This window comes from Marmota flaviventris, chromosome 15, assembly GCF_047511675.1.
Source record: "Marmota flaviventris isolate mMarFla1 chromosome 15, mMarFla1.hap1, whole genome shotgun sequence".
Taxonomy (NCBI): Eukaryota; Metazoa; Chordata; class Mammalia; order Rodentia; family Sciuridae; genus Marmota; species Marmota flaviventris.
The window spans coordinates 24,263,550-24,274,882 of record NC_092512.1 but is presented as its reverse complement, the minus strand read 5'-3'; the positions used below and the strand labels follow the sequence as shown (position 1 = coordinate 24,274,882).

General features: G+C 33.5%; 1 pseudogene; it reads left to right on the top strand.

Moving 5' to 3' along the window:
* The first annotated feature begins 205 nt into the window (after positions 1-205).
* Positions 206-1,499, top strand: LOC114102692 (G2/mitotic-specific cyclin-B2-like; annotated as a pseudogene).
* Positions 1,500-11,333: the final 9,834 nt, after the last annotated feature.

Sequence of the window (11,333 nt, the reverse complement as noted above, 5' to 3'; positions counted from 1 at the left end):
AGCACCATGTAAAAATAAATAAATAAAATGAAGGTATTGTGTCCAACTACAAGTAAAAAATATATTTTAAAAAGCTTAATATTGAAGGTTCCACCGGTGAGGGCCTGGAGTGCAGGCCCAATGGCGCCACAGAGGCTAGCTCCATTCTGCTTTGGTCCGTGTCCCTCCCTGGGGCGGGCTGGCACACTTGTCTTTCTCTTCCCTCATGGCGCTGCTCTGACACCCGACGGTGTCCAGTGATTTGGAGAATATTGACACAGGCGTTAATTCTAAAGCCAAGAGTCGTGACTGTCAGGCGTGGGGTTTTAGAAGAAATTGGAAATAGAGTTACAACCAGAGCAGCACAAGTAGTGAAGGTAACAACCATAAGGCAAAATGTGCATTAGAGGCTGATTTTGTATAGACCTGAGGGACAACATGTACTGTCTTGCTCTATCCTGTATTTTCCTTGTAAAAAACTCAAAACACCAAAGTATCAGTTCAGCCCACCAAAGCAACAAATGTCAATAAACAACTGAAACCCACTGCTTCTGTGAAACCAGTACAGATGGAAATGTTGGCTCCAAAGCGTCCTTCTCCCACACCTGAGGATATCTCCATGAAGGAAGAGAACCTCTGCCAAGCTTTTTCTGATGCCTTGCTCTGCAAAATTGAGGACATTGATAATGAGGATTGGGAGAACCCTCAGCTCTGCAGTGACTATGTTAAAGATATCTACCAGTATCTAAGACAGCTTGAGGTTTTGCAATCCATAAACCCACATTTCTTGGATGGAAGAGATATAAATGGACGTATGTGTGCCATCCTGATGGACTGGCTGGTTCAAGTCCACTCCAAGTTTAGGCTTCTGCAGGAAACTCTGTACATGTGCATTGCTGTCATGGATCGATTTTTACAGGTTCAGCCAGTCTCCCATAAGAAACTTCAGTTGATTGGGATTACAGCTCTGCTCTTGGCTTCCAAGTATGAGGAGATGTTTTCTCCAAATATAGAAGACTTTGTCTACATCACAGACAATGCTCATACCAGTTCTCAAATCCGAGAAATGGAAACTCTAATTTTGAAAGAACTGAAGTTTGAGTTGGGTCAACCCTTGCCACTTCACTTTTTAAGGCGAGCATCAAAAGCTGGGGGAGTTGATGTTGAACAGCACACATTAGCCAAATATTTGATGGAGCTGACTCTCATTGATTATGACATGGTGCATTATCACCCTTCTAAGGTAGCTGCGGCTGCTTCCTGCTTGTCTCAGAAGGTTCTAGGCCAAGGAAAATGGAACTTTAAGCATCAGTATTACACAGGATACACAGAGAATGAAGTACTGGAAGTCATGCAGCACATGGCCAAAAATGTGGTGAAAGTAAATGAAAACTTAACTAAATTCATCACCATCAAGAATAAGTATGCCAGCAGCAAACTCCTGAAGATCAGCACGATCCCTCAGCTGAACTCCAAAACCATCAAAAGACCTCCCCTCCCCTCTGATGGAGAGGTCCTAGGCTGCCGCACCTTCATCCATGCACTTTTTGTTACTGGTGTGAAACTCTTGATTTTGTACATAGTCCTCTGGTCTATTTCAAGAAACCTCTTCTCACACAAATTTTCTAAACGTATATTGAGGAAAAATAAAGCTATTTATTTTTCTTAAAAAAAAAAACTTAATATTTATTTAATAACCTATATCATTCAGTAATATGGAATAATAGCAAAGTATTATTGATTCTTATTAATATGTAATGTGCATTAATATTTTATAAATAATAATGTCTCTCTAGAACTTCTAGTAGGTTGTCAGTTTTTCATTAATTTGAACCACTGAGAAAAAGGAATTTATGTGTCAAGGTTATAAGATGCTAAAAGATGACATCTAATTATCTTGTAGTTGAATAGAGAATTTGAGAAAGAGCATGATATGGGACTAATGGACCAGCAAAAATGCAAAGCACCATTCAGCAGTAAAGTAATTGGGCAGAACAGTGGAAGAGACCACAGTAAATGATTACTTCATTAATGTTAAGATAAAAGGGCAAGATAAGGTGGTCACTATCATAGAGTAATTAAGGTAAAACAAGTTAATCAGCACATTTTAAATGTAAAGTTGTCAGCTAATCATCCAATGATTATCAATTTTTGAATATTACAAGAGAAAGCAATTTATTCTCACTTTATCAATCAAACCATGTAATCATATGTTTCACTGAATTAAAAAACCTCTCAATTTATTTTTATCTTTTCTTAATATAATTTAACAACCATGTCTTGGGAGGCAAACTATAAAAAGATGGTAATTTTTATTTCATCTGCATATACATCAGAAAAATGACTTTCTTATCAAAATAACATTAAATGTCAAAGTCTTTCAAGCATGGTCACACTGACATGGTAATTATTGATGTAAACCACAGATATATTTATATCCTTAATCTTCTTTTACAAAAGAGTTTTGCTAGTAGAAATCTTAAAAATCAATTATGTCATATGGTATCATATTAACATGTAGTTTATATGTAGATTTCTAAATCTGAAATCTAAAGGGAAATCACGTTTTCTAGCAGAGCAGCACCACAAGAAGCATTACAGTAAGTTCTTCAAGGAGAACATAGAAATCTTAATAAATCAAGCAGTTTTCTGAAGCAGATTAAAAAAAAAAAAAACTGTGTGGCAGTAGAATAGCAGGGAGAGAGTTTACCAAAAAAAAAAAAAAAAAATCCAAGAAATTATCTGAAAGCTGGAAGCTAAATATCTTCCAGAGCAACCATAGGGCTGGTAGCTGTTTGAATTTCAGTTATCGGGAATGGAAAGTCCTCATTGATTTCTTGGGATATCCAACAACAACCACAGAAAAGCCACATTTTAGTATTTGGGCTCAACTTTCCCTAAACTAAAGGTTAATAGACACATATCCCAACAAAGCTTAAAAGCAAACCTCCAAGGATAAAAGTGAACCAAAGTAAATTAACTGCTTGCCACAACAAACCTCAATTTTCTTTCAAGGAAGTTAACAATATCCAGATACACAACAGCAGGAAAGCATCCAAGGTCCAAGAAGCAGTAAAATCTAATGAATACCCAGGAGAAAAATTAGTCAATGGAAAGAAATCCAGAAATAACAGTTAGGGATATTGAAATACCTCACAACAATGCAGACCATATAAAGAAAAGCATGAATCTAATGTGCAGAGAAATGGAAGTATAAAATGAAACCCATGAGAAATATGATATCTAAAATTAGTAGGATTGGATTATGAGAGTTTGATCACTGTAGGATAATGGATAAATAAATTTAAACACATGAGTAGAAATGGGTTCTCTCTCAAAAACAGAGGGAAAAAGCAGTAGAAAAAAGAAAGTAGAACTGCAATGATTTATAAAGAATACTTTGGCTCAAAGATACATGTCTCTAAAGACCAGAAAGCAATGGAAGGTGGTGGTAGAAAGGATTAAAAAATATTTTTGAAAAAAATGGTGGTTGAAAACTTTTAAATTTAATGAAAATTACAAGCCCATATATTCAATGTTACAAATTACAATGATAATCATAAAGAAAACCATACAAAAATGTTAGAATGCATTATAGAGTTAATAGCTGTAAAAGTATACTATAGATTTAAAAAAAATAGCACACAGGAAAGCAGGTGCATATTGGAGTACATGTGTGTAAAGTTCTTCGCTGCACGGGAAGTGGTCTGATAGCATCTAAATGTACAATGCAATGAGTTAATGATAAAGTTTGCTTTTTTAGAATATTAAAAAAACAAATATACAAGCATACATAAAAACATGAATTTTTACAAAAATATAACAAGATGTATAGCAAAAATTATGGAAATAATTTGGAATCTTCTAAAGTAAAAAATTTATTCAAAAGTTGGAAGATAGGAAAAGAGAAACACTAAACCAAAGGGATATATAAAAACCAAATAAATTGTAGGCTCTAGCCCAAATGTACCAACAATAATACAACATATAATGGTATAAACATTTGAAATAAACAATAAAAATATACAAATTTCTATCTTTCTTCTTCTCCTTCTTCTCTTCCTTCTCCTCCTCCTCCTCCTCCTCCTCCTCCTCCTCCTCCTCCTCCTCCTTCTTCTTTTTCTTGTCCTGGAGACTGAACCCAGGGCTTCCCCACACAATCCATGCTAGGGCATTGCCGCCCTGCCTCTGAGCTACATCCCCAGTCCTACAGAGTTCTCACAGGATCAAAATCCAAATACACAATGTCTGTCAAAACAGAAAAACAATTTAAACACAAATATATGTATTAGTTAAAAGTTAAGGAATGGGTAAAAAAGAGAGCATACAAGCACTAATCACAAAGCTGGAGTGGTGACATTATCTCAGTTGGTATAGACTCAGAACAAGAAATAATATAAGTGATGAGAAACATAAGTCATATAGTGATAAATTGATCAATTCAATAAAAAGATAACTTTGACAATCCTAAATATGTATATGCCTAGGAAAGCACTTCAAAATATGGAATGGAAAAACTGAGAAAAATTAAAGCGAAAAAAATAGACAAATCTGGAATTATTGTTCTTATCCACACTCCTACTCTACAGACTAAGAAGTCTATAGACCTCCATAAAATACAGATCTTTTTGCAATTATGTATGGAATATTCTTCAATGTAGATTATGCGTCAGGCCTTGAACAAATTTCAAAAAAAAATTAAAAATGCTCTGAAATTATGCAGAGTACATTTGCTGACCTCAATAGGATTAAATATGGTATCAATAACAAATAATATCTGGGAAGAAGCATAAATACTTTGAAATAAAATACTACATGGCTAAAAAAGACCATGTACAACACAGTACACAATGAATTATAAGTCATTTTGAACTAAATGACAATGCAAACTCAACATTACAAATTTGAGATGAAACTAAAGTATTGTTCAGAGGGAAAACTCATTTTAAATTTTTGGAAAGAAAAAGAATGATCTAAAAATCAGTGATTTCTGTTTTTGCCTTATAAAACTAGAAAACAGGAGGAAATTGAACCTACAGTGAATAGAAAGAAGGAACTAAGGAAAGTAAAAATGATGAAAAGCTAATACAAGTGATAGGAAAAATCTGTAACATTAAAGACCAACTCTGGTAAATGTCAATAAAATCGATAAATCTCTACATAGAGTAATTGACATCAAAAATGACAGATGGGAAGGCAGAATTCTACAGATATTAAAGCATATAATGGAATATTATCAACATTTTTATATCAATAATTTTTAAAAGTCAATAGCTGCCTTGGGGCTGGGGTGGGCTATGAGGGGATAAATTGGGAGTGGGCCAGGAGGCACTCTCTGAGGATAATGAACATATTTGAGGTGTCTAAATTGTGTAGTGGTTACAGAGGTATATTGTTTGTTAAAGATCATCAATCTGCACCCTTAAAATTGGTATAGTTCATCATTTGGAAACTGGAATTCAATAAATGAGGAAATAATGGAAGATTGGAAGAATGCTATGTTAAAAATTTGCATAGCAAAGAGAACTGGAGTAATGGTAGCAAAAGTCGTGGGCCCCGGGGCAGTGTTTGAGGGGAAATACTGAGAATGTGGTGGTACACTGACAAGTGAGGGCAAGAAACATCACCCTAGCTTTTATCCTTACTCATGATTTCTCAAGGAATAAAGAACATACCACCTGCTTATTATTGGGGAGGTGGGACAATGCAAGGGGAGAGTGGACACTTTTGGTAAATGTGCAAAGCTAATTACTGTTAATGAATAAAATAAATTGATGTATGAAGTTATATAAGTACTAGTGCAAGATATTATCCAGGCACTGTAGAAAATGTAAAGAAAAAAATCAGTAATGTATTTTAACCATTTTTTCCTAGTAGGCAAGATCTGTTTAAGTAATAGCAAAAATAAAGCATTTAGTTCTATATAAAATAACTAAAGTAAATCGAATGTAGAAAAAAGTGAGAAGAAAATAATCTGTTGGAACAAAACAGGGAAGAGTTTATACAACAGGTAGTTCTTAAACAAATCTGGGAACAAATAGCCTGCTGCTACAGAAAGCAATTTCTTATCTTGAATAGTAATGTCCAAGTCCTAATTAGTATCTGAAAAGCTCAGGGAAAAAAAAAATGCTGTTTTGTTCTTGTCCAAATTACATTAGATCACAAAATTTATACAATTTGCTCTACATGTTGAAAATGATACAATTTAATTTTGTCCATGATTAAGCATCACGTGTTAAATTTTTTTTCTACATTGAGACCACAACTAAAATAGAACCTCAAAACTAAACTTTTCCAGGAAATTGACTTAGTGTACATCAGTTACTATTTTTTTTAAAGAGAGAGAGAGAGAGAGAGAGAATTTTGATATTTATTTTTCAGTCTTTCGGCAGACACAACATCTTTGTTGGTATGTGGTGCTGAGGATCGAACCCGGGCCGCACGCATGCCAGGCGAGCGCACTACCGCTTGAGCCACATCCCCAGCCCCACATCAGTTACTTTTACAATTTACAATTTACATTTGTATGGAGATCCCTCGGGTAGAAGATGAAGATGGAATATTTTGATATATGCCATCTCATCTCTTGAATACTATATAGAAATTGTGAAGTATGTTGGAGACAGAAGAATAAAGATGTTAGGGCATTCTAGTAAGAAGAAACAAGAGGAAAGGACTGAGAAAAAAAATAGAGTGAAAGATGATTGTTGGTAGATTTTTTTATGTAGTTATAGGAAATTAGATAAAATAATAAATAGGATGGGGCAGTGTGTTCTTTTCTAATTATTAAGAAATATAAATGGAAGATTCAGTAGTCTACACTTTATCATTTTAACAAATGCTTATTACAATTTTGTTTGTTTTGCTTTGTATTAGAATTGGGAACCATCATGATCAGGAAAAATATCTGTTTCAGAAACTAATCAGTATAAGGTGGTGAGATCCATTTCAAGAGTTAGAAGCAGGGAAGTTCATTGTCATTTATTTGTGTAATGGTTTGGATGTGAGGTGTCCCTTAAAATTTCACGTATGAGACAATGAAAGAAGGTTCAGAGGAGAAATAATTGGGTTGTAAGAGTCTTAACCCAATCAGTGAATTAATCTCCTGATAGGGATTAACTGAAGTGTTAGGGTGTGGCTGAAGGAGGTAGAATCAGGGTGTGGCTTTGGGGTATATATTTATATCTGACAAGTGAAGAACTCTCTCTGCGCTTTCTGATCATCATGTGAGCTACTTCCCTCCACCACACTCTTCCATCATGATGTTCAGCCTCACTTCAAGTCCCAAGAAATAGAGCCTGCTGTCTATAGATTGAGACCTCCGAAACCATAAGACCCTAAATAAAACTTTTCTCCTCTACAATTGTGTTGGTGGAGTCTTTTAGTCACAGCAGTGAAAAATCTGACTAAAACTATTTATTTACCCTTTTTATGTTCTTACCCCATATTCATTTTCCTTATATATTGTTTTCATGTTTTTAAACAAATATTTTTAGTCAAATTTATCAATCTTTCATTGTATATGAATTTTAAGTCAAGGAGAGAAAACCATTAATTACACATGGCTATGAAGAACCAATCCACAGTTTTCCTAGTCATGTGTTTTTCTTTTTTTAAATTCAGACCTCTGACCACATAAGAAATTATCTTTCATAAAGGAGATATATATATTTTATATTTATATATATATATATATATATATATATATATATATATATATATATATATATATATATATTTTTTTTTTTTTTTAACATAGCCAAACACTTGGACTAAACATTATTTAAGTTTTAGTCCTAATGATTTTAGAATCACCTTTCTCTTAAATAAGTGCTCATATAGAGTTAGGTAGTTTATAGGACCTCTATACTATTTATTGATCTTTCTGTTCATCTCTGCATAACACTGTATGTATTGTATGAGATTTATAATATGTAAAAATGACTAATACACATTCAGATCTTTTTCATTGTTTCCTTGATATTATTTTTGTATATTTTCCATATTAAATTTAGTATCATGTTTTCTAGTGCCAGAAAATTTTGTTGAGTGTTTAATTTAATTCATATTAAATTTATAAGTTAGACAAGAAAAACCAATATTTGAGTGCAATAATATTGTAATATAAAGTAAGCATAATTTTTTGTTCAAGTGTACTCTTAAATCTTTTAGTAATTTTTAAATTTTCTAAGTTTTGAACATTCTTTACTAATTTTAATCCAACATATATAGTATTCCTATTGTTACTGGGTTTTTTGTTTTTGTTTTTTAGTACCAGGGATTGAACTCAGGGGCACTTGACCAGTGAGCCACATCACTAGCCTCATTTTGTGTTTTATTTAGAGACAGGTCTCACTGAGTTTCTTAGCGCCTCACCGTTGTTTAGGCTGCCTTTCATCTCATGATCCTCCTGTCTCAGACTCCTAAGCCACTGGGATAACAGGCATGTGCCACTGCTCCCAGCTCCTATTTATTATGAATAAAGGGGTTGTTTTTTTGTTTTTGTTTTTGTTGGTATTAATCATTCTAATAATCCTCATTTACGTATACAAAGGCCTCTGAGTTTTATATGTTAATTTATATCCCAAAAGTGGTTGAATCCTTCTATTATTTGCATTATTTATATCAATGATTATTGTATTATTTTCTAAGGCTATTATGAAAATTATCATAGACACTGCAGTTTTAAAAAACACACATCTGTTGGCATATAGTTCTGTAGGTCAGATGTTTAGTCATGACACAGCTAGGCTTGCTGTTCAAGGGCCCACAAAAGGTTAAATTAAGTTTTAACAAGAGCTACTTTCTCATCTGATTGATCACATTGCTGACAGAATCCAGTTTTTTCTTGTCATAGGGTGGCCTCCCCTTTTGCCTGCCTTTCACCCGGTTGCTTCCTTTACCATCTACAAAATAGGCACTCACCTTCTCATGTGGCCTGGTCCAGATGAGAATTTCCCATATGTCAAGTCTCCCTCATACTTCAAATCTCAGAATTCCTTTGCATCTACTTTGCAGACTCAGATTTTAAGATATTGTATAGATGGGTCAAGCCCATCCAGAAAATCTTCACATTTTAAGATTAATGATTGTTATTTTAATTGAATCTATGTAATCTCTTTTCCTCAATACCGAGGTTAGTATTAATTGAATAACTGAGAGAAGTTATGTGTGCATTGGGGTTAGAGACCTTGGTGACTACAATGGTTCAAACACCAAATATATATGTCCACCTGGAATTTCAGAATAGGATCTTATTTGGAATAAGGGTTATTATATATGTAATTAAAGCAGTATATGCTTTAAAGTACCAATTCTAGAACTATTTGGCCTGTGGAATAGTAAGCATTGAATTTTGTCTTCCTCGTAGGAATTTGTCTATATTTCACCCATGTCAACTTGCTCCCTCTCCTGTTTTCTTATATTGTCTTAAGCCTCACCTAACCTAGTGGGATTTAAATCTTGGTGAGAGCTGATTACTTTCATTACCTTCCAGACCCAGAAACTGTAGAGGTATCATCTTTGGAACAAAATCCAAGTCAGTATGAAGTTTGTGATTTATTTCTGATACAATGAACTACTACTAACTTAAAATATATAAATCAATATTATATACAATAAGAATTTATAATTTCATATATATTTAACTTTTTCAAAATATCATCTCATAAAATGCTTTATTACATTGTCACAAAATTGTATTTTGTTAATAAGAACACTATCCAGTGACTTGGCAAAGTTCCAACAATATCAGAGCTAGACTAAAGTGAGACTTTTAAACATAAATCTATTTCACTTTCCATTACCCTACTGCTCTCTGGGCAGAGACATTTAATGGAATTAAATGAGGTGTTTTTTTTTGTTGTTGTTGTATTTTTTTTTAGTGAATTCTAACATTGCAGTTACAAATTTTAATCTCATTAATAGTGACATTCACCCTAATTCACCTTGGTTATGAGGCTGGTTTTGAATTTACCAGATAGCTGAACATATCTCTTAAATTCTTTACGTATACAAACATAAACAACAGAAATTTATTTTTATTAAGGTTTACTAAAAAACTTCAAGTGAACTCAAGTTCCCCTAGAAATAAAATGTTATTGGATTTCAGTCAGTAACTATGATGCTAAGAAACATAAAATATCTACCATAATTTTGTAAACTAGGGATTATAATGATTTGCTTACTTAAAAAATAATTTGTTTCAAGTTCAAACTAACGTGCTTGCCCGGCTATAATTTTTATTTATTCATTGCAAATATAACATTGAGAAGTGCCATCTCTTGTCACTGACTAGCCTTAGGGTTTGTGCTTTTATGTTTAATTTATTATTGACTTGTGGCTTCTTTTCCTTTTACAGCTTAAAAAATGAATTGAAATAAAGTAATGATTTGCTTTTATTGCCAGATAAGATGCTAGATGTCCTGTTTGCCAAATTTACTGATTATAAGTAGCAATATGCTTCTAATAAAAAGTTTAACAAAAACACCCCAAAAAATGAAGATGTCAACTTGCTTACATTTTATCATAAAATTGTTAATGTTTCCCACTCCAATCTAAGAATACATTACTTATGCCTCCATAATGGCAAACAAATGTTTTGATAAGCAAAAAAAAAAAATGTAGAAAACATTTAATGTTTCAAAATGAAGGAATTGGTAGTAGAGACAGAAGTTTCTTATCATAATGTGGTTCAGCTGCAGTTGTCTAAGGCAGCCACATCAGCAGAGCTCGCTCTTAACTGCATTGCATGTAACTTAAAAAGAAAAGAGAAACAAAACTAAATAAAAAGCCCTACTACTCTGATATTTCTCCTCCATGGATGCTAAAATTCTTTCAGCTATATATAAAATCCCTATATCTGTCTCTAGCAAGATCTGATTTCTAAGGCACAAGACAAAGCAAGTACACCATGCGCATGCACACAGGATCCAAGCAATATTTTAACCTGAACAACTGTTCAAACCATTGGTAAAGTGAATATCTAAAGTAGATTATTATTTCAAACAATTTAGCAATTAAATACAGCACGAATAACAATTTAAATTGGTAGGCCCTAGCCCTTGTTATTTCTGAACTAATATAAAAAATGCATTTATAGTTTTATTTTCCTGTTGGTTGTCAGTGTTACATAAATAGCATGACTTTTGATAAATAGATCAGTTATAAACTGAATTTTAGATTGAAACCATACCCTGAGCTCAGGTACTGTGACATCCTGTAGGATGTCCCCGAGCTGTTTTTTTGTTTTGTTTTGTTTTTCCTCTTTGGCAATTGTCCACACCCTTCTGAATTCCAACAACACCTGAAGGTAGAGCAACGTTGTGAATTTGAGACTTGGGCCACTTCCAGGG